Below are 25,448 nucleotides of genomic sequence, written 5' to 3' on the forward strand. Positions count from 1 at the left end.
CTAATAGGACCTGGAATGAGGTCTTCACATTACGTGAGACCTGGGAAAGACTCCCACAGATCTGTAATAGATTCAGAGTGAAACCATCCCTCCCTCGAACTGAGCTAACTTGTTCCATTTATCTCCATCCGGCAAGCTGCCCAAATTAATGACGCAGGACGTGTCCTAACGAGGAGCCAGTCCCTGCGGTCTGATGGCCTCCGTTCCGCTCCGCTGCTCGGATGTCATTTTTGTCTTTGCGCTCGACAGCAACCTAACAGGCAGTCCATTCCCCTCTACTCTGTGGGCCGGGCCGGGCTAATGTCTGATGACTTGACATGGACAGGAAGGATTATAGGGCTCCAGCAACTCACTGATATGACCTCAGAGGTTTTCATGTGGCCAAACAGTCACAGGTTTGAGCTGGATGAATCTAGTCAATGATAACACCTCAGCTCTGATTGTGTGCAAAGTGGAATTTGGTGATTTGCAGTTTAGCAAGTTTATCTGTTGTCTGATATTTTAGTATTTAGTGAGACTCTGAATCAAGATTGAACTACAGTCATTAAAGTCCTTTAGAGCAGGTTTTAAAAAGGGTTTAATTTTGGTTTTATAACTTTATTTGTTTTGTTGTTGTTTTTCTTAATAGTCAGATTTTGTTTTTCTTGTACAGTACCAGTCAAAAGTTTGGAAAAACTTTCTCTTGCAAGTGAATGGGAAGGTGTGTCCAAACTTTTGACCAATACTGTGTATTTATGTATATATATATATTATTTAGCTAGAGGTAATCAATAAGCCTACAAGGCTTTTTTTCTCTCCCTGCACATTGATTTGTTGTTGTCTTGTTGTTTGTATGTATTTGTTTGATTTTAACCTGTGCAAATAAACTCAACTCTAACTCAACATTTAAATGCTATTGAAACACTGGTTTTATTTAAGTCTGTTTTAAAAACTTTTCAACCTCAGGTCAGAAACATCTGGATGTCTTTTGACCAGCAAATCACCAAATCAATGAATGAAAACTGAAGCTTATAAATGACACATTAGACGTTTAACAGATACTCAGGCTGATTTAGTCCAGTTACACCTATTGCCAAGAGAGTTACAAAGTTGGAAGAGATTGTACCCCTGGCTCCAGAAGTTATAATCTCATTCATTTTTTTTCCATAGACGACATTTATGTGACACAATTTGAACACTTCTACAGCATCAATCAACATGAAACTCTCCCAGTAAAACTGCAATAGAGAATATTGGGTTCTTTGATAAAAAGTTGAAGGTACAAGACGTAAAAAATATGTAAAAAATCCAGGAGTAGAAGTTAACTACAAGGTGTGATTTGATGAAAAACAGCCAATCACTGAGCTTAAAATTCAGTCACAAGTCAGGTGGAAGATACCATGTTGAGAAAAGTGATTTACAGTCTGCAGCGTGAGTCGGTTCAGTTTTATTTTTTGGGTCACTTTTCACTTACTTTTTGTTTACAACTTCAACAACGAAGCGTTTGGAATTCATTACGCTCTGATTTGCACCTCTGACTGGCTTCTTCTTAACAGCTGAGGCTCATGGGTTTTGTATTGTAACATCAACAACATGATTTCTCAGCAACGAAGATGAAATAATTGATACTGGTGGTCTTAATATAAACCTGTAGGATCAGTGTTCAGAATACAGGGGGTCTCTGTGGTCTGAGAGCCCTTAACTGACAGCATGGACCCCCCTGAAAATCTCAACAATGGGCCCAATTATTTTCTATTTGTCTACACAGTAAGGTTGATTTTTATGTAACTATTGAAATCTTTGGTCATTTTTAAAATAACAAAATATATATATATATATATTTCAGTTGGCATATGACTGCTATCAGCTCCACCTCTGCATATTCAAAACACCTAATAAAATATATGAATGTGAACTTATTCATACTGTGTACAGAATAAAAGTCCTTAAACAGTCTTTATATGTCAGAACAAACATATAAAAAACCCACGCTTGTTCTTGTATAGCTGCTTGGATCTAGTGGCTGATATTCACACACTGTGTAGGATTATTACATTATCCAGGAGAGTCATGTGTTTCTATGTTCAGTAACATTAACAAGAATCAACAAGTTCTCACTCACTCAGCACACATGACCTGCATTCCTGGACACAGCGGTAAATGATGAAACACTTCATTTTCCTGGATAATTTGGTCCACTCAGTGCCAAGTAGAAAATCATAATTATGGTAACTCTGACATGACGTGAACACTGCATTAGTACAAATGTTTTCATGTTAGTGTTGGTAACTCTATCTGTATTGAACCAGATAGCAGAAATATAACATGGAAGCTTGGTGTGTGACTGCGCTCTACTTCAGTGGAGAAAAAAACGCAAGTGATGAAGCGATGATGCCGTCCTCTCCCTGTCAGCTGATCTGACGTCTTCCAGGAAGTTTAACAGAGTGGCTCCATTATCTCTTATTTGCTTCTCTGACAAAAATGAGCATCATCTCTCGAGAACTAAACCAAAGCTAAGTGGCTTCACTTGGACCGATTAGCTACAGCATGATGCCTTGGCAGTGAAGGGATTTAAATGACATATATTTACTTAATGGAAGCCTTATGGGCAGTCAGTAAAAGCACACATGACAGAATTATTTGCCTCATCTGCTCATCAGAAGCATTTGGATGTCATTAACTTTATTTATCTTGTGAAATTCGTTCATTTCACCGATTGCACATGCTTTTTATTTATTTAATCACGCACATTCACATCTGGGAGGCTGCACGGTAAAAACTAAAGTGTCCTTCTGGCTGCTGAAGCAGCTGACGGTCTGGTGCCTTGCTCAAAGGCACGATAACTGAGTTTTCTGAATGAACGGACAATGTTTAGCAACAAATGCTATTCCAGGGATTTGAATCATTAACTTTCTATTTAAACGTGCTGAAAACAGGCTGTTGTCATCCAAATACGTTTATGCTAATTGGTCAACTCTGCAATTAGTCTGAGGTCGATTCAAATGGTATGAATGGAGTGAGACCGTTCTGGGCTATGAGGCTTTATTAGGGGAGAAGTAATTTGGAGATGACTGAAAGCAAACTCTGCCATTAATAGAAAAGAATAATCTGTGACTCTCAGTTAATGAAGCCATTTACGCGACATATGGTTGGTCACTGATAGCCTCACAGTGAGCCGTAGGGAGCCAACGTGACATATGGCTTTAAATAGCTAGCTAGCTAGTTAGCCAGCAAGGTTGTGTTGCGACAGATGGTTTTGTTAAAACGCAAGAGCTGGATGGCTAAAGGAGAGCTGTTTAACTCAACTGTTTGTGGATTTACAGCTAATATTATCTGTCGAGTTTCGGTTTATTTCTCTTTTTTTGCTTTTTGTTTCATCTCTTTCCTCCATGTTTCTTCTTCTGTACTTTATGTTCTCTTGTTGCCTCTGTCTTTCCCCCCACCCCCCCCCAGGAGTGTGAAATACACAAATTACCACATAATGTGGCTCAGGAGGTAGAGCGGGTTGGCAGTTTGATTTCCAACTCCTCCTGTCTGCTTGTCAAAGTGTCCTTGGCCCAGATACTGAACCCCAAATTGTGCCAGCACCTCGCATGGTAGCTTGCCACCATCGTGTGTGTGTGTGTGTGTGTGTGTGTGTAAATGGTTGAGTGAGCAGCAGAAACACTGTAAAGCTCTTTGGATAAAAGCATGATATAAATGCAGCCGTTTACCATTTTAAACTTGCGATTAAAGACAAACATTTAACTGTAATATCTAGTTTCTTGTTTTCTTTGGCAGCTGCACCGTCAGTCAGTCGGTGTGATTTATTTATGTCTTTTTATATGTCATGTCACATTTTTAATTCATGACCTTGTTTTTGTCAACAGTGCAGCTGCTCTTGTGGTGGATTGTAAATATATAATGATAAAAAAATACCAATCTTTGGTCTTGAATCTATGAAAGACTTGTATTTTCATTAAACCTGTAATAAACCTTCTGTTTCTGTAGGTTAGGTGTTGCAGAAAAAGGTATTAAAACAACCACTGAAACTTATTCAAACTTCTCTGCTGTCAGTTCATGCTCTCAGTCTGTTCCAAACAGTCATTGCTTAGCTAGTACATGACTAAATATCATTACTTTATATTAATTAACGTGCCCTTCTTATTTTAATTCCCTGCTAGAGCAGGAGGACTTGTCTACTTTACTAAACCTCAGTTGGAAAAAGTTTCAGATCAGCTCAAGGAAAAACTTCTCTTTGGTGTCCAAAAAAGAATCAGCAGAGCAGCAAAATGTTCTTTAATGCCGTCAAAAAAGGAGTTTAGCAGTGCACACAAGGTTCACCAAACTCACTCTGAGTTGTCAGTGCTGCTTTTTTTATACTATTTGGCTTGCATATTGTCCAACCTCTTCATACTGACCAGTTACACCATTAGAATCTCTTTACATCACCTGTTGCAGGTTTTAGATGGGCCTGGACATGTCTGGGTATGTTTTGTTTTGTCCAGACATGTCCTTTTATTTTTTTTTTTAAGTTATTCTTATTTTACAACCTTATTTCTTGATCCTTTCTTGAGGGTATTTTTTTTTTAAAATAATGAATTTTAACACAAACACACTTTGTCTCATCAGTGCGATTATCTTTAACATGTTTTGTGCCCACACATCAATCACAAATATCTGTGAGGCGTACATACAATATGACTGGTATAATGCTTCATACTGATAATAACTGCATTGCATGTTGTTTTCCTTCAGGTAGGTCGTTGTCCTCACCTCACCCTCAGTTTCTACATCCTGGTAATACGCTGCATCATGAAAAACAATGTTTGTTGGTCCATTAATGTGGCATGATGAAATAAAATCCCCTTTATTCCTTTTATGACTACAATGAAAAAAGCCATAATTGCTCAGTGACATTAACTTTTTGCAGTGGAGAGAAGCGTTTATGCAAAGAAAGCTCATACATTCTTTATTAGCTTGTTTGGGATGTCGTCCCGTGGACAATGTACTCACATAGGTCAGTGTCATCACAGTTTCTATCGTATAAACTTGTTCAGGAGCAGGCAGAAGATAGCAGGAGAGCTGCCTGCTGCATTTTTTATAAAGCGACACTCATGAAATGTTGATTATTATGTGTCAGTGCTTGTCACACCACAGACAGGGAGTGTCGGGGGGGAGTGGGGAGAGAGCGTGTTGTCAATAAAGCTTGTAAGTGAAATTTGGCTTCATAACAAATCTCTTTACCTCAGTGACATGATGGGACAGTTTCCTTGTATTGCAGCAGTTTAAGCTTTATGGATCCACCGCAGCTTTCACTTTAATGAAAGGTTTTATAATGTGACAGACTGAGACTGAAAACATAATCACTGTTATTACGTCTTTTGGAGCCGTTTCAGGCTTTGTATACACTCACGTTATTTGTTAGTAGATCAGTTGATTGTTGGTTTGGATCTGCACACGACATTTGTTGACGGTAAACTTTATCCTCTAATGCTGGAGCTTCAGACTGAGCAGAACTCTGCAGCCAAACACGCCTCTCACATCACTCCAGCTTTAACATCCTCACACCGGGTTACCAATTTCTTTTTAAAATCATGACTTACACGTCTTACGAGTACATCATCGAGCCTTTGACTTCTTACCGTCCGGAAAGGCCTTTCAGATCCTCTGGGTTCGACATGTTAGCTGTTCCAGAGTCCAGATTAAGGTCAAAAGACGGTGAAGCTGTTCTGGCTCCTCGGCTTTGAAACAGTCTTCAAAGCTGGTGTTCAGTCTGTCTCAACTTGTCTCAACTTTTAAATCCTTAAAACACATTTTTATAGTCTCATTTTCTTGTCTGACAACTAGACTTATTTGTTTACATCATGCAGCTCTGTTGTGTTATCACCAGAATCTTATTTTAATTATGTTACTTGTTTTTACCTTAAGGATTATTTTATTTCTCAGTGTGTTTATGCTATTTCTGGTGTTTCCATATATGTGACTGTCTTTTAGGATGTGCTCGCAGCTTGAAAAGTGCTATACAAATACAATTATTATTATAAAAAGTTTATTACAGTTATAATTTTGGGACAGTTGGTCAAATTAGCCACCCACTGAAGATAATATAATGGTGCTTGACAGTAATAAATAACTACAGAAATGATCTGATTGGGTGAGAGGTTTGTAGGAGGTCTCAAAGAAAAAAACAAGATTAGGTCAAGACCTCGTACATCACTGAACCGTGTCGGCTTAACGTCGACCAGTGACTCATCACTCAGGGCTGGTTCCTGCGGTCCAGCCAAAAAGTAAGAGAAGCTGATACCGTTATGCAACTTGACATATTCAGGATGTGCTGATAATGAGCTTCACAAATAGAGATAGTGAGACATGAACATGAGCTTCATTAATTGGACAGGGGGGGATCTCATTATATCATGAATGTACTAAACTCCAATGTCACCATTGTCTCTATAAGTTCCTTCAAGTGTGCAGCGTTTTCATGATTAAGAGTTTGCGTGTGTCAGTGCTGTGATTAAAAGTGGATTAGCTTGTCTTGGTTTGACAGGAAGCAGCATGTCTGCCTGTTCTTAGAAACCTTTTTGCAATTTTTTATTTATTTTAAAGGTTTTTTTTTTTCTTCTTCTTTTTAGTCATCCAGTGAATGTCTCTCCGCCAGGAAATAATCCCTCAAATTAACGTCGAGACGTCACGTTCGCGTCTCCTAATTTAGGAAGTCGTCAGTGAGTTAAATGTAATTATAAGTGGCACATGTTATAAAACGAGTTTAAGAAAAAAAGAAGCTAAACAGCAGTAAATACGAACGAGCTGCTGCAGCTGTAACAAATCACACTGTTCTCCTTTAAACACAAATCAGGCTTTTACATGATAATATGATGTGTGGATATCGTATGTGTGGATACGAGCAGAGCTACAGCGTGTATAATTGACAGCATCGATTATACACGCTGTGTATAATGTGTGCATCTCTATTGTTTTACCGTCTGTTAAAGGATAGTTTCACATTTTTCCAAGTCTGTCCTGAAATAATAATCAGGAGCCCAAATGAACATTGACATGTTTTTTTTTTTTGCTGTAATCATTCTTCCTGTTCATACTGACCATTAGAAGATCCCTTCATAATGCACTTACAATGTTAGTGATTCCCTTCAATGCATTTGAAGGGAGTAATCCAATGATCAGTGTGCAATATTTGGGCACCTGACTGTTGTGTCAAGGCAGACTTAAAAAACTGTGAACCTGTCCTTTAACCCTCCTGTTGTCCTCGGGTCAAATTTGACCCGTTTTTATATCACAAATATAGATTTCTTTCATCTAATTGCCTGAAAATCACATGGATGGTTCCATATCACACACTTTGCAAGTAAAAGTAATGATCACTACTTTCATTGAAATTTAGGTGTTTTATTAAAATTTATAGCATCTGTGGACTTTTGTCCTCCCGGGTCAAAATTGACCCGGGAGAACAAAAGTTGCATGGTCGATGGGAAGACAAGTAAGTATCATCAGTTAACAGGACTGATTCTGTTGTTTGTCAGTCAGAGAAAGAGTTTTACACACGTGACATAAACAGTGGCATATACATGTGAAGCTGTGCGTGTTTGTAACATCTGGAAGACAGTAACCGTATCTATTATGCAAATGCACACACTGTTACATACATTTTAATGTGTGTAAGAGGTTAATGTCAGGGTTTTTAAAAAAAATATAAACATGAAATATATTTAAATCCTCTGTGTATAAATAGTTCCTCATCCGCTCACTGAGAGGACGGGCGCCAGGAATATCTGGCAGAAATATCGTCACGTGACACATCTCTATCGAAGATTCGCTCATTAGTTGCGGGTGAAGGTGCATGAAGATATCTTCCACATGTGAGGATTTACCACTTGTGACACACAGACACACACTGGCAAGCGCACAAATGACAGAGAGTTCAACCAATTATAATTTTAATTACTTTCCTTTTCAGGGTCATCATCATTTAGTAAATCTCATTATGTTCATATCCAGCTGGATGGATTAAAGCGAGTGAGCAGGTATTTTATGTCTGCTGCTAGCTGCTGAATAAACACCCACTTGGAATCACTTGTTTGAAAGCCTTGTTTAATTTCTTTACAGGGCGTTCTGGTCCCTTTTCACTCCTTCATTGGCTTTTTTTTCACAACAGTTGAGTTATTTTTGTGCTGGTCAGCACTGTTCTCTACTGCTGGCTGCACAGAGCAGACAGACTCACTTGTTTTCTCACCATGAGGCTCGACTTCCTCTCACTGAACACCGGGAGGAACCGGTCGGTCGTCGGATCTCGCGTCGAATCACCTGCAGTGACCCACGACCTTGAAACAGCAGGGACGTCCACACTCGGACATTTGACATCTCAACAAACAAGCAGCATTTTACAAAGTGTGTCGTTTCATTTCAAACAGTGTTACTTTTACATTTGTAAAAAGAAACATCATGAGCATCATCAGCATGACTCCGCGACCTCTGAGAAACAACGACAGGCTGTTTAAACACTGCAGCAAAACCAACATGACAGCAAAGAGGAAGAAGAGATGGAGATAAAGGAATAAAGTCAAGGAGATGTGAGGAGAGAGGGGTGAAGAGGAAAGGGGTATTAATGAAAGAGGAGTCCAGTTTGGAAGGAAAACGTGCAGCTCACTTGGTGTTCGATGTGTTCGAGTGCCAAACGCTCATCAATTCTCCAACTTGGACTCTCACTTCGACAGCACGGTGACACCGTTCACCGACCAACCTGGAAACCTCCCATATGCCGGATTCCCCCAGCAGCGCATGAACGCTGCATGATAGTTTTGGCTGAAATTAAAAGACAAAACTGTCCAATGGCAAAAATCCCAGGTACTGATGCATCGCCAGAATCAACTGATCAGCTCTCTCCTCTAAAAGTCTCTGTGGAGCTCTTGCTAAAAACAAACAGCAGAAAATTACTTTTCACAGATAACGATGTGTGTTGTGCCCCATTTTTCAGACAGAACTCGCAGTGTAAATGTGTCTGAATTTAACAAATGTTCAGCAGTGGAAACCGACTTATTGAAACTTCTAGAGGCCACTTTGTGTTGCAGTTTTAGTCGGACTTCAAATTAAATTATTTCTAAATACGAGGATGTATCGGTCTGCTAGAGGCCCTTGTCGTGCATGTGTACTTGTAAAAAGGTGATTAGAAACATGGTTACCCAAATACTTGGTAAAATAATTAGCCTTCTCCTGGAGAAATCTACCAGTTTCTCTAATCTGCTTGGAGAAATTTATCTTGCACTAACTTGCATCTAAGGTTTGTTCTAAAGCAGAAACCCCTCAGACAATGATCACCTTTTCATGATGTAGGGGTTTATGCCTCTTGTGACCCTGGGAGCTGTGTTCTTGGAGTTTTTTTTGGACTACAATGCTCTAATCAGGGAAACTGGGGCCCCCGTCTGGACCAGTTCTGAGTGAGGAACTTGCAAGCAAGTGCCCAGAGGCAGGGGCCTTAGCGTGCTGAACCCCAGTTGAGAAAGTATCCAACACGTTTAAGTTTTCAAGTCTCCCTTTGATGTCCCACTTACTTTCAGAGAGAGGTAAAATCGGCTGGAAGGTAGACGAGACAAGAGCACATACCTGGAACACACACAGAGCTGTAATCTCACAGGAACAGCATGTTCATGCTTGTCTGCACACCCAGATAAAACATATCCCCCCCCCCCCCAAAAAAATAGCAAAAAGAAATTTCAAATTGGCACATTTCCATCAATTGTGATGTTGAACCTAACAATACGTCGTGTGGTGTTTTTTATGCTGCAGTTTTTATTTTTTAGTTTGGATTTCCGTGGAGCAGAGGTCTGTAATGGAGATGAGAGCAGCGCTTTTGAAAAACAGTTTCTAGGATTTCTGTCAGCTTGTATTTAATCTGTTGTTCATCAGTGTGAAAACTAGTTCACCATTCAGACAAATACCAGTACTGAATACATTAAATACTGTTTAGAAAGTTGTTAACCACATTGGTAATGGAAAGACTGTGCAGTTTTTACACAGACACAGTGCAGTTGCTGCAGTACTCACACTATTATTTGCAACAATGCATAGTGCACTTTATGACAATTTCTGCTATTTGCAATATTTGCATTAATGTAGTTTACTTTATGATCTGTTGCTCAGTCAAGTCAGTATCACTGCTTTCTTTTTGCACAATACTAAGCTGTGCAATACTGTACTTTACACATACTGTGTATTGTGCTGTGCAATACTTGAACTTATTTAATTTAACTCTTTTTTTTTGTGAAGGGTGGACTAGCAAAATAAGAATCTCATTGCATGGTGTTTACTGTGCACCTGACAATAAACTTGAGTCTCTGGTTTCTATTTACTCTTACGTCTGGGCTGAGGAAGAGAAAAGGTGAATTATTAGTTGGGTGATGATTTAATTTTGGCTCCAATAAAGGTAATTAGGAGGAAAATTGTTTGATTTATGAAGTGTCAAACTCCAAACCGACAAAATATGTCTGTGTGAGGGCGGTTTAAATGATGATAAATTTACCTGCAAGCTGCTCTTTGCCTCTCTGAGCACAAGTAACTCTAATGGTGGCTTTATGGCTGTGCTGAAGCAAACCAAAGCATACAAGCATTATTCATTAAATTTCATAATTACCATAACCTGTATTTTCTGCCTCTTCTCTCATAAAGATGGCGATGCTTTTGACAGTGGTGTCAGCGGGGAAGCGGAGGGGCGAAGCAGCACAAACTGCAATGACAGCAGAGAGACAAAACATTTAAATGTGGTTTAAATATTCTTCAGCTGAAATGATAATTGGATGACAGAAATGCGTGTGAACAAATCCCAGTGAAAACCTCGGAGAGTTGGAGTCCCACGGTGATGACAAAACAGAACAATCATTTTCTTCCAGCTTGTGCCTCATTTTCACATATGAGTGATTGTCTCTCCGAAAGCTTTCTTTAAAACCAGAAAAGTTTAGCTGGAGGAACAATGTTTTTCTTCTTTTCTGTCCCATTAATTATCTTGCAACCCCTCGACTTGGCTCAATTATTGGTACCCAAAAATAAAAAAAGCAAAAAAGGCAACTGATAGATAGCTACAGATACAGAAGTGTGACAGGTTCAATGCAAAAACATGAAACACGAAACAGAGATTTATATGCAGGTGAGCTAGAAAACATTCATCCAAAATAAGTGCAATGTTAAAAACTAGAAAAATTGAAAAACTTTACCTTAAAGGAGCGGTTCACAATTATTCAAGTGTGTCTTAAAACAACAGTCAGGAGCCCAAATGAACATTGAAACATGTTTTTCTTGCTGTAATCATTCCTGCTGTTCATACTGACCATTAGAAGATCCCTTCATAATGACCTTACAATGTAAAGTCCTCCTTCTGTGCAAAAATGTATTTAAAAGTTTATCTGAAGCTCATATGAAGCTTCAGCATCAAAATGAGTCAAATCAAGTAGACATCTTTCAACGTTACAGTCTTTTTAGTGTCAAAGTTCCTCTTTTTGTTACTATACTTCCACCTGCAGCTCAACAGGGAAACACAAAGAGGGAATTTGGTGCTAAAAAGACTGTAAATGCGTCAGATATCCAGTTGATATGACTAACTCAGACTGCTGAAGCCTCAAATTATCTTCAGATAAACTTTTAAATATTTTTTTCTCCAAACGAGGACTGAGGACATTAATTACTGGGATTTGTGGAGACACAAATCATACAGTTTCTACACTCACCACTGAAGTTAAGCAGGGAAAACCAGCCTGAACTGATTGGCCAAAACAAAAACGAAACTTGATCTGTTTCTAATCTCAACACAGCTAACCCACAAACAGTAATGAGTCTTCCGCAGTTTAATTTAATTTCTGATGTTTCTAGTTACTTATCCTCTGGGTGACGGCAGCAGAGGACACTGAAGCCCTTTGTTGTGTTAATTAAATCTCAGCAAAACAACACAGATTACAAAATAGAATAGCTCAAAGCTTCAGAGGGAGAAAAGTGTTCCTGAGAAACCCTGTTTACTCTGTTTTTAGTCAAATAGTTTGTACATAATTGGCCAGAAAACATTTCACTGATGTACGGTTGATGATCCGTCAGTGTTATATTGATCTGAAAGATGAATCATCTTGTTGATTTAGTCTTCACCTTCTTTTCTTTCAGTTAACAGAAACGATCCAAATGTGAAACAATTAATTTGACGATGATGTTTCAAAATGCTCCACATAGCAGCTGTAATTCTTTCTAGTCGGTTAAAGGAATATTCCAACATTTTTGGAACATTTACTAAGCTGAAAATTGTGTGTTTGGGCTCATGTGATATGTGATATAAATTTTTCCTCTTCAGAGGTGTAAAATATGGAAATTCATACAAATATCTGCTCAGCAACACAAGAGTCTGCTATCTTTCACACAACTTCACTTTCTGTTTTCCTTCATCTCTCCTGCTGATTTATGTCTCAGCAGCTGCAGTCCGGTGTGATATGACTGAAGCAGCCAGTTATAATTAAGTAGGCCGTTCTATCATCTGCTTACAAAACAATCTTGTGAAAGGAGTTTAATAGTTTTACCAAAAACCTCCCTTTGATTTTTCATAAATCACTCAACCGCTAGTCTTTTTGCTAAGCTGACAAAATCAGGATATTTAAGTCATATTTTCTAAGTGTTTAATACTCTTCTACATCCACTCAGCAGCCAAAAAACACTTCAATTTGTGCTCCATTCCTTTCCAAACATGCACAACGCTGGTCAAAGCTCTTATTTAGCTGCACTTTATACAAATTAATAGAACTGTGGCTCATTTACATTTGTAGTTTCAGTAAATACCCTGCTAAATTAAAAAAAAATAATGTGGCAACACAATAGTCTGCGGCCCTCACTAATTTGCAACAAGCTTAGTAAATATCCCCCCGTATTGTCTTTGCAAGTAAGCTAATCACCAACACATTCAAGAATCAGCTGGGCTTTGTTCAGAGTGAGTTAAGCCTGATTTGGACCATTTCCACGATTTTTAAGATCTGAGACAAAAGCCGTCGAATCTAAGCTCGTGTCCGTCATGACGGGTCGTTTAGTTTGAGAACAACGTGAGCTCCGCCACGTGCTTCGAAAGTTTTCAGACGTTTGATCCTAAAAACAAGACGTGCTTGCGGTTGGAGTCTGAGACGGGAGACGAGCCGTGTCGTCCGATGAGAGCGCGACGAGAAACTGGAAGCAGGAAGAGACGGAGGCGGCGGACACATACGCAGTGACTTTTCACATCACAATCACTGACACCACTCACTATTATCTCAACACTATCACCAGAGAAGAACGTGGATTATTCAGCAAAATCTCTCTGTTTCCCTAACCATAAATATACCATTGTTGATATGCACGGATATTATAGGAAGTAAGAATTATACTAAAAAAGTGATGTCAGTATATTGATTTAAACTTTCTATCTTTTCACGGCTGCTTTAGAGCAGCGTCCACACATTTTCCCCAGAAAACTGACTTTCCCCAGTCGAAAGTTAAGATGGTTACCAAGGTGCTGAGTGATGCTCATGACCTTTTCATCCTTTAAAAACAGTCTTCATATATATAATTTCAAAAGGACACGGGTAAGATAAGCAGCCTTCATTCTTAACAAACATAACACTGACAAATGTGCTGCAGACTCGCTTGCTTGAAACTGATCCGTTGCAATGGTGAAGTGGAGTGTGTGTGTGTGTGTGTGTGTGTGTGTCATCTAGGAAATGAGTTTACATTGATGGATCACACTGCACAGTATCAAACACACTACACACACACACACACCGACGGAGGCTGCCTGCTTTGAAAGGCTTATTGAATGACAGGCTTCCCATTGCCGGGAGCAGACACACCACACCGTTAGATAAGGAGTGTGTGCTTTTTACATAAGCGTCACTGTATAATGCTATTTCCTCATGTGCATAGAAAGATGAGGAGTGTGTGTGTGTGTGTGCTTGTGTGTATGCGTATACTGTATGTGGGTGTTTCTGAAGATGAGAAACAGAAGAACAGGTTGCTGCTTTAATCATGTCAGCCACCTGAGAGAGAAAGTTACACAAGAAAAACAACAAAAAAAAGTTCCAATAACCCTTTGAAAATAAAAAAGTGAACAAGTATATTTGCTCTGGAAGGATGATGGTGATCAGCTCATGTGAATTCACCCATGTCATTTAACTTCTGACAGACTTTTTAGGTTTATGCGATGCATTGCACCACTTCATTCATTGAACAAAACACTCATACACAAATAGTATCGATATTAGGAGAGGAGGACATTTGTTGTCGTTTGTTAATGTTAAAAGTAAAGTTAGGCTTTGTTGTTTTAAAAAAAGAGTGAGAAAAAGAGAAGAAAGCATGCAAACCAGATGAGAGCATGAGCGAGAGAAGTAAAACTTTACTTTCTGATTGTTTCATGACGTTCTAATGCAGAAATAAATGACCATCAAACCCTCAGCAGATGGGTTACCATGGAGACAGACACTCTGAGGAGTTTTCAGTCTCTTTTTCTTCCTCTGCCTTTTCATGCATTGATTACATCTCTAACTCAAACATCAGAATCATACAACAATAAAGAACAACAGGATGACTTCAGTTGTAAAGCCTGAAACCAGAACAATGGAGACGCTTCAAAGGACGGATTCACAATTTTTCACATCCAAATGAACATTCACACAGTTTTTTCTTGTTGTGATCGTTCCTCCTCTTCATCCTGACCGTTAGAAGATCCCGAGGAAACACAAAGATGGAGTTTGATGCTAAAAAGACTGTTGTGAACTGATCCTTTAATGCCTACGGTGTTGGAATGAGATGTTCAACAATCACATATGGGTGTAATATTCTGTAATGAGCACATCATTTTTTAAGTGTCTTCACAAAGCTGAAAATAAGGTTTAATTTTCAAAATATGGAAATGTAAAACACATCTCAAGCACGGCTCTTTAGAGACAAGAGACTAAGCAGCTAAACAGGTGGTTCATCATCAGACTTTTCAGTTTTGTATGTTTAAGCATCAGTGATGAGATCAGATCTGACTCACCAGCGGATAAAATAAGTCTTATATCTGCTCTGAGTTTTTACATTCCTGGAGACGCAGCCTGTGTGAAGAAGAGGGCTGGTGGGATGGAGCGAGGTGAAGGTGAGATTTCCCTTAATGAAAAGGAGGAAGAGAGGAGATTCATTAAAAGACAGAGGGATGGAGCGGCTGCGGGAGAGGAGGTGGTAGGATGAGGAAGAGAAGAGAAGGGTGCTAATGAAGACAGGGAGGAGAAAATAATTTTCTAATTAACACTCCTCCAGTATGATCCCACCGGAGTTCTCTCTGCAGACATCTTGATACTTCTCTCCATCTCTCCGTCTATCCAAACCTCCATTCATCCCTCCTTCCCTTTGCTTCTTCACTTAATACAACTTTTCTCTTGAACCTTTAAGAGTTAAAGTTAGAGGGTTAAAGGTTAACATCTGTCCATCACAGTGATGGAAGAAGTATTCAGATGCTTTACTTAAACCTGCAGTGTGGAACATTTACATATGAATGAATGAACACCCTCTACATTCAAGCTGTTGCCAAACGAGTTCACACAATACTGATTAAGTTTATCACCACCAGGTAAATCTCTCTATATTTCACAGTATAGTAGCGTTTTTAAATCTGGTGTAGAGACTTCCTCCAGAACGATTAGCCAATTAGCCAAGCGGCTAACTTCTGGTTAGCCGCTTGGCTAATTTAATCGTACAGCTCTTCTAGACTTTCCAAATGTTATCAGACCGAATTGATCAAATTCTGATAGTGAAACGAATCATCTTGCAGGGGTTGAGTGAGTTTTTTTAAGTAATGAGAACTCAACAGGCTGCAGCGGTGGCAGCGGGTTGGTGGGGAGGGAATATGGAAGATGGAACCGTGTCTCGAGACCATTGAAGTTTGTGTCACAGTTTCAGTCTTGGTTTCAGAATCATTACACATCTATTATATACAGTTAGCTAGTTTAGTCCAGTGGTTCCCAACCTAGGGGTCGGGCCCCTCCAAAGGGTCAGCAGATAAATCTGAGGAGTCGTGAGATGATTAATGGGAGAGGAAAGAAGACAAAACAAAGTTCTGATACACAAATCTGTTTTCAGTTTTTGGACTTTTTCTCTAATCTTTGATTTTTGCTGAAATATTGGATCATTTGAACTTTTATTAAAATGCAACCACGAGAGAAGTTTAGAGGGAAAAATCACTATTTGGTGGAGCTGTTAACAACTCACAGACATCTGAAATGTGACCCCGACTACACACTGCTTTTTGTAAGACATCAAACCACTGGTTTCATTTTTAACAATGTGTTGTATTTTAAAAGCTTGTTATATTATCCATTGTGTCTAATAAATGTAGTGGAGTAGAAAGTACAATATTTCCCTCTGAAATGTAGTGGAGTGGAAGTATAAAGTAGCATCACATGGAAATACTCAAGTAAAGTACAAGTACCTCAAAATTATACTTAAGCAGTACTTGAGTAAATATACTTGTTGTTTCCCACTACTGATCCATCATCACATTTTAAAAGTCTTCTGTTTCCTCTTTCCTTCCTTATTCTGTCCCTAATCCCCCTCGTTTCTTCCTCTCTTCCCTCCTTCCTCCCTCCATCTCCCCCTCCTCCCATTTTTTCTTTCTGCCTTTTCATCTGTGTTCACTCCGTCCCCATCGCCCCCCCCCCTTTGCTCTCTCTCCTGTCTCCCTCTCTTTCTCCTCCAGGAGATGACAGGCTGAAGCAGGTTGTTATTAATCCAGTCTGTTCTCCCTGGGGTTTGTACAAGCAGACTGACATGAGAAGTCTCCAGGAGAAGGCAAACACTCTCTGCACTGACACACCAGGGAGGAGAGGCAGAGAGGAAGGGTGGAGAGGAGGAGTTAAGGAGGGGATAAAGGACCCCGAGTGATACAGGAGGGAAGGAGGTGAAGTAGGGATTAATTAGTGAGCAAGAGAAGGACAGGGTGACAGAGGGAAAGAATACATGAGGAAGAAATTAAAAACACCAACCTTGGCCAGACAGTAACACTGATATTGGATGATGCTGCCAAAAGGATTGAATTCAGTGGTGATGAATTTGCATTAAGCATGGTAACTACAGTATGATTAAGGTCAGGGAAAGATCTAACAAATAAACTAAAGGTATAGTTAAGGTTAATGTCCCTTTACACAGGGTGATTTTGTTCTGTCTGAGACCAAAATTGACAATTGTGAGAGAAACGTGGTGAAATCATCGGTCATCAATCCAAAACGATGTCCTGATGACCGATTTGGAGCTTCGGAGACCAAAGACAGACTGAAGCAGAACTCATAACTCAAATGTGACAGCTGCTATGACCCATGTCTAGACATCATGACATTTCGTAAGTGCGGTTTTTAAAATAAAGTTTAGGGAGAAAACACACTTGTTCTCCTTAAAACATCTCGCATGTTCAAACATCAGAGCTGCGGATGGATGACGAGCTGATGATGTGTCTCTGCGCTACGATTCACCACACGTTCATCTCGCAATCTGACAACTTCAAACTGATATCAGACACACAGATTGTGACCAAGATTTTATTATAGATGTCCTGCACAATGTGATGTGTAATAAACTTACACCATCATTCTCATTGCACAGTCTAAAGGCGCCTTTAGGTAACTAACACACTTTGTTGGTTGCTTTGCAGTTTGATGGGGAAGTAGAGGTAACTTTGCAAATGGATTGACTGGTAGCACAACCACAATGTAAATGGTTCAATCCCAGCTAGAGACATTTATATCATACCCAATCCCTTCCTCCCCCTGTTTCCTGTCTTCCTCTTCACTATCCCCTGTCCAATAAGAACAAAGCATTTGTGAACGTTGACCACGTTTAACATCCAACAGTATAAAAATAACAAAACCACAAAAAGCCATGAGACATGTCCCCGCGCCTCTATGGATTATACTTAGTTCAATAGATCAATTTAACCATTTTAAGCTGTAATTGAACGTTCCCATGTTCCTTCATGAGTTGAGTATCATGACCCCGAGTGCTGAAGCCATTTTAAATCCTCTCAATACTCAGTACACGTGCATGAATCCAAACAAAAAGATTTCTGTCCTTTGATCATGGAGAAACCATTTATTTCTCATCGCATCATCCCAGTATGACAAAACCATGGAGCTCTGGCAGAGCACAGTATCGGTAAAACTGAGCTCAGCGGAAGGCTTAAGGTATTGAATTCCTCATCTTTCGAAAAAAAAAAAAACCACAGACCTGTTTTTCCCCTGGTCTAAATAAAACGTCTGCATTTAGACGGCATACCACACAGTTGAAGCTTCTCCAGCTGAAAGGAGTGAGTGTAGCAAATATGGCTTTAAATGTCCTTGTTTTGCTCTGACACCTAAATAAAGGCATCTCCGTTTTGGATGAAAAGAAGCAGAGTACCTTGGTTTTCTTTCAAAATCAATTTAGATCTATTGCCTTCTGAAAACCCTTCAGATGTATATTGCAGTGTGTCAGAGCAGCGGAGTCATTTTACATCTTCACAGAATACATCCTGGCAGTTTCTGCTCTGAATCATAAACCCACTCCTCCTCTCCTCGCTTTCATTCGCTTTCCTGAGGTATTTTGAAAGCTCTTATTTTTCTCTCAAGAGAGACCACTGTCTCACCTGAACTTTGACTTCATTACTACTTGTTGCTCACAGTGTCGGTGCCAGAGCTGTAGATTTAAAACTTGGACTCAAGTCACACTTGCATCACAAAAATGAAGACATGAGGCTTGACATGGACTTGACCAGTGTGGGATTTTACATGACTTGAGTCTGGTAAAATCTAGTAAAATCCCCCAAAAAACAAAGAAACCCAAAAATAAATAAACAGCTACAGAAGGTCATACATAGCTACACACCATAAATATTTAATTATCAGGCCTCTGCACTGAAAAGATTTGATCTCAGTTACGTAAAAACACTTTTAACACACCTTTAAAAGGAAATACTCAGTTCAATACTTGACAATCAGAAACCTGAAACGCTTGCAACTGACTTGAAATTTGTCTGCGAAGACTTGATTCGAACTAGCCTCAAGGACCTGTGTCTTAATTTGAAACTTTTCTTAAAATTACATGAGACTTGACTTAGAATCGCCCAAAGATAGCCTGAGCATTGAGACCTGACTTGAGACTGGATGAGACTGGATCCAAGAATTCTTCAGACTTTACTTGGACTTGTCCTCATGAACTTGAGATCCGATTTGAGACTGATTTTGAAGGGACTTGAAGGTCTCTACCCTCAAAGACTTGACACTGGACTTCAGTCTCTTCTTAAAGAGGACATATTCTGCACCTTTCCAAGAAACCCTCCTTATTTATCTTATACTGGTCCTTTTTTACAGTCCCTCAGTTCAGCCTCTGTCTGAAACAGGCTGTTTTAGCTCCTGTCTCTTTAAGGCCCGCCTCCTGATGAGCCCACTCTGTTCTGATTGGCCAACTTTAGGAAGCTTCCTCCGGCTCTGCAGGCTACGTAAACAAACAGCAGTAGTAGGATTTCATTTCTTTTTCTTATTCTTTACTGGAAATATAAACTTCTCAAATACATCCATACATGTTGGAGCCGGAATCCAAAATATAAAAATGGACAATGTGAACAACCCATGGAGCAACCTTAGCGACAAAGGCCGCAGAACAGACAATCGTTTGTGATAATCTGATGTCATCACGAGGTGGAAGTAGAGGTATCTTTGCAAACAAAGCATTTAGAGTAGGTTGGATCCCTGGGATTTGACTTAAAGGCTGCATACGTTCACCTAAAGTTTTAGGTTTTGTTTAACGCCCGACATCATGACAGTATAAAAATAACAGAAAATCATAAAAAGCACGACATGTCCCCTTTAAATTACTTGACCTGACTGACTTGAATTGCCTTGAGATTTGAGATTTGACCTGAGGCCCGATTTGTCCCAAAATACCTAAAAACAGCTCCAGTCTGTGCTAGTTTGGTTGTGCAAGATATCTCAACCACAAATGTCCAGGTTACCATGACATTTGGTATGAGTGTTCAGCACATCTGCACATCTGGCACATCTGTACATGGTATTTTCCAAGAATTCTGATGGTTGGATTTTGAAATGAAGTGAATTTTTTTGAAGATACTGACAGTTATTTTGGTAGCTCTTCTTGTAGCATCACCATCAGACCAAAGCTACAGTAGATATGTGCATTTCAGCACTTGATTCCAACTGTTTTGACTGGATTAAGAACAGTATTTGTCAGGCCTGACCGGCACTGTAGGAGCTGCTACAGAGTCATCATCTGCATTTATGTAACACAGTGAAGTGTGTGGGCGTGTGTTTTGTTTCTTGGTTTTTCAATTTGTCACTTGTTGTTCTGTTTCTGTGGTTTGAAAATGTCTCACAGTTTTGTTTTGTTTTTTGCTTTGCTTGAAACCAGACAGACACCTAATCTATGAGGTGTCCAAATGCACCAATATCCTTTGGTATCATGTAGGACAAAACATCATTAAATGGAGTTTATTGTGAGACACATGTTTAAACACATGTTCAACCAATGGAAATGCTGTATTTCTGCAACCAGAATAAATATTTGATTCGTCTCTTTTTAAGCTCTTGTCTACTGGTTGAGTTAGACGGTCTCACAGCTCTTCGCTCCCATGGCTCCTCTGCCACTGACAAACAAAGGGAAATATATAGGACAGGTTAATGGGGTTCAGGTATGGCTTGTTGCCTTATCAGGCTCCCCCTGTCTTGCTGGACACAGGGGTTTTTGGTGTGAAGAGGAGACAATATGGGAAGAAAAATGAGGGTGAGAGAAAAACAGGCCACAGAGAGAAACAGCAAAATCATAGCTCTGTCAGTCTCTCAGTAACCACTGTTATTCAGTCCATATTTAGCTTTTACTGCAGCCCCTCACTCACTCGACAATAACTTTATATTTTGTTGGTGGAAAATGGCTCCACATCATCTTCTGCATTCACTTAAAAAGAATTGTCTCCTGAAGTCTTTTGAAAAATCCCAAACAAGAAGCGTTTGAAGCCGAGCGTGAGCCTTAAGGATGTTTCTTTGTACTGTAAATGCGGTAGGAAGGAGGGAAACGGCACAGCAAAGCAGCTCATTTGTAACTTCAAACTTCGCTGTAGAGAGCCAATTTATGTCCTGATATTATTCATAAGAACATTTTAATAAGCTTTTGTAATTTTGTTAGAGGTGCAAATGAGAAAGTCTGGATTCCAAATTGAGAAATCCCAGCGTTTGAACAATGTAACACACAAGAACAATAAACAGGTTTTTTTTGTTTGTTAATCAGATTCTTTATCAAATATCACCTGAAGGGCACCTGAAACTGTATATATATCAGTTTATAATCACACACATGCATATCCATCAAAACACACACCCTGAAACAGGTGAAAGACATTTTATTAAAAACATTTAAGATCACACACACAATGGCCTGTTTAGTTGTGTAATAGACCTTTTTGACATCAGACATTTAGATTTGTCGTAGTAGATTCAAGATTCAAAATCCAAAGACTTTCAACAACTTTCTTGTCATCCGCACAGAGCAACAAGTTACACCATTGCACACTTTTCAGTCTCTCTGCATTGCTGTTAAAGTATATTAAAAGGGAGAAATATAATAACAGTATCAGTTATATACAAAAATACAATAAATGCATAATAATGAAGGTGTACACATTTGTATGTGCAAAAAAGAGTGAACTGTGCAAACTAGGCGTGATAAAAGTCTTATGGTCTTGCCTCAACAACATTGTCTGGTAAAATGCTGCATTTGCCAATTACTTTGTATCGTGTATGCTGTATTTAGTTTTAGTTTTGGCATCTAGTAAGTCTTCCAACTCATGGCTCAGTTACTCAAACTGGACTTCCTTTTTCATATTTTATTATTTTTGTTATTCATGCTTTGTTTTTAGCAGTTCTGTTTTCAGACTGAAAGCCTGAAAGCTGAAAATACTTCAATTTATCCTTTAAGAAGAGAAGAATGGAAAAAATACACAAACATAGTTAAGGATGGAAAATAACTCCACAAATAACATGTAAAAACCAAAAACACAGACACACGACACTGTTGATCAGGACAAGAGAGATATATTAAGATGGAGGATGGAATAAGAGAAGGGAGGGGAAAACAACAAATAGAGAAAAAAGAGGAGGAAGAGAAGGACAGAGTTGGGAGGGGGAAGATGAGGAAAAGTGAGACTGAGTAGGATGGAGAGAGGGAGACAGATAAGAGGTGAAAAAGAGATGTGAGGAATACAGCTTCAGGCCATGTAGGCGGAGAGCAAATGTTAATTTATGGTGTGCTCCGTGCCCAAGTATCTCTCATAAGAGGCAAGCTGGTGCAGATTAGTAGATATTCAGTGACAAAAGGGATATAAGATGTATAAAAGAAAAGTTTCCATTCTAAATAGCAAACTTGTGAAAAATTAGGACACTTTTTAAGACTAGAGAAGCTTTTCATCCTCTTTTGTTTAAGCCCAATTTGTAGGTTTCCCTCCTCTGCCTTTCTTAAAATAGACCTTTTGACATTATTCAGATTTCTTGAATTCATTGTCTGGTTTCCTGTGCTGGTAATGGATTCAGAGGGTTTAATGTCAGAATCACACTGTTTTAAAAACACCTCAATTGCAAAAAGGGCTTTGATAGGTGATGTAGGAGAAAAGCCCTTAAAGAAATAGTTCTGCATTTTTGGATATTTGCTTTCTTTCTGAAACTGAGATGGGATCAATATCAGTCTAATGTTTCTGTGTTAATTACAGAGCTGTAGTCAGGATGTCATTAACCTAGCTTAGCATAAAGACTGAAAGCAGAGGGAAACAGCTAGCTTGGCACTGTCCAATGAAAAAGAATAACCGTAAAGCTGTCAGTCCTTCACGCTGTATCTTATCCCATAAAACAGGTCAGATATTTGCTAAAAATGTAGGCACAAGCTGAACACAAGCAGCAGATGTGAACGAATGACAGTTTAAAGACATGGAGTCAGAGCACTGCCTTGTTGCTTAAGTGCAGAAGATCAATAGTGCAGATTGAGAACAGTTTTGGTTTTGGTCAATTTACAGGTACAATGGTACCAAATACTATGACAACAAGTGGCACACAGTCACTGCACCTTCCTCTTGTTCACCAAGAAGTAGTTCTAAAAATACTAATATATAATAAATTCAAGTTGTAATTTTTACATTTGTTTGAGTACAGGAGTTTTCCCTCTGTGACTTGGATGTAAACAAGCTACAGATGATTAGATTTGCAAGTGCAGTTCTCATTTCCTCTGGCTAAAGCTTTCATCTCTTAAAAACTATCAAGACTACATTTAAGACTATAACTGAAATAATACAGAGTGATGCAGAGCAGAGTTTAATGACAGAGAGAATGTGAGGGAGATGCTTGGACAAGCTGAAACATGGATGAGAGCCTTGGAGAAGACTGGCCTGCCAGGAGGATTCAAAGTCTGAGCTACCAGCATGGAGTCCTCCTGAGACTCCTTTGGCTGCTGCTCATGTATGAAATGCCCTTAATAATGGTCGAGACTTTGGAGAATAGCATTAGTAATAGCTCCTTGAGGGGGTGGCTGTCAATCCCCAAGAGTTTTCCCTCCATCGGCTTGTACAGCTCTGGAAGCAAACTCCAGCTGCTGATAACATCAGTTGTGGAGGAATACAAGGTATCCAAGGCTCGGCAAGTCATGATGCCGAATGTGACAGCAGTGACAAAAGGGTTTGCCAGGCAGGCATCATCATTCAAACCGGAAGAAGTGGTCAGCAAACAAAGCTTTTGGTAGATACAGAGGCGAGATTACGCCATGCAGACATTGTAGGAACAGTCAACTAGGGCAGACTGGGACTGAGCATCATACCTAGGGCAAGATGGAAGGATGCAATTGCTAAGGATCACCGCAGCCTAGTCCAGAAAGAGCTCCAGGTGGTGGAGGAAGAGGGCAGTCAAACCAGGGCAGAGTCCATGAAGCAGCAACATAGCTGGACACACCGGGATGGTGTCCAAGGAAGATCTTTTTGGTGGAAAGATGTGTGGAACATGGAGGAGAGTCGAATCAAATTTCTCCTATGCTCCACTTACGATGTCTTACCCACACCAACAAATCTCCATCAGTGGGGGTTGGTGGAGAACCCGAGCTGCACCCTTTGTGGAAGACCAGCAAGCCTTGAACACATACTATCAACCTGCCAGACAAGCCATGCTGATGGGAGTTCAGGTGGAGGCATGATCAGATCCTGGCTGAAGTGGCTGCAGACCTGGAAGAGGAGAGAAGGAAGAAGAGCAATAACATCAAAACCAAAGAGCTCTGCTTCATCACGTTTGACAAACCAGGGGAAAGCTCCTCCAGATCATCCACCAACAGCTGCAGACTGGGAGATGAGAGTGGAGATTACCAGCTCAATGCTCAGGCCAGATACAGTTCTATGATCTAGAGCAACCAAACGAGTGGTGCTCCTTGAGCCGACTGTGCCATGGAAGGAGAGGATGGAGGAGGCCAATGAAAGAAAACTCGGGAACTACCAAGCACTCATCCTTGAATGCCAACAGTGGGGATGGCAGGAATGGAGTCTCCCAGTGGAAGTAGGCTACAGAGGATTTCCAGGGCAGTCACTCTGGAGAGCCTTTTCCATCCTGGGGCTCAGAGGACCAACCCAAAAGAAGGTTGTGGCTAACAAGCAAACAGAGTCAGCATCCAAGTGGCTATGGCTGAAGCACCATGAGAGAGTTGAGTGGATGTGGGGCTTGAGGAGCCGAGGAGGATGCCCCAGGATGCTGGAGTTTTCTGTTGAGCCTTCCAGGGGTGTTGTGGGCTCAAACTGACGAAACAACTGAGAAAGAGGATGCCCACCTGACGACCCAATGAGAGTTTCCAGGGCCCACACTACAATCGTCTGTCAAAAAGTGGACTTGTGAAGGTGCAATTGCTCGCCATCCATCTCATGCAAAACACAAGGAACCTCTCTCTTTCATTTTGATTAATTTTGATTTTTTGGATAGACTACAATTCGTCATACATTGCTGCCTTTTAATAAATGTTCTGTTACATAAAAATGTCTTTTGCCTTATCTTCTTTTGTGTCAGGTGTTTTAGTGGCTCTCCATCTTTAAGTGTAAAACAGAGCTGATCCTTTTTAGATCACAAAGATTAGAGACATATTGTTATTTACAGTACATGTCTGCAATTTGCAGTAGTTTTTAGAAATTCTGAAATGTAGAAAACTTCTAAGTAGTTCACAGTAAACTCAATAAAAGTTCGCAGGGCCCACACTACAAAGCTCTGTCAAGAGGTGGACTCGTGAAGGTGTGATTGCTTGCCATCCATCTCATGCAAAATGCAGGGAACCTCTCTGTCGATGAGATGGTAGCGATTAATCTATTGTATTGCAGATATAAATAAGAGATTTTGTGGTGTACAAATGACCTTTTCTGAAATCATAATTGTGATATTAAAGTGATTAACCGTCCGTTCTTTTTATCC

The 25,448-nt window shown here is 39.8% G+C and overlaps 1 long non-coding RNA gene across 1 annotated transcript; it reads left to right on the forward strand.

Annotated features, from left to right (window-relative positions):
* Window positions 1–7,714: 7,714 nt before the first annotated feature.
* LOC137186794 (uncharacterized) lies at window positions 7,715–9,684 on the forward strand. The gene is made up of 2 exons (XR_010929108.1): window positions 7,715–7,835; window positions 7,934–9,684. It is a non-coding gene; the product is annotated as an uncharacterized lncRNA (long non-coding RNA).
* Window positions 9,685–25,448: the final 15,764 nt, after the last annotated feature.

The sequence above is a fragment of the Thunnus thynnus genome, chromosome 7 (genome assembly GCF_963924715.1).
Source record: "Thunnus thynnus chromosome 7, fThuThy2.1, whole genome shotgun sequence".
Lineage (NCBI taxonomy): Eukaryota > Metazoa > Chordata > Actinopteri > Scombriformes > Scombridae > Thunnus > Thunnus thynnus.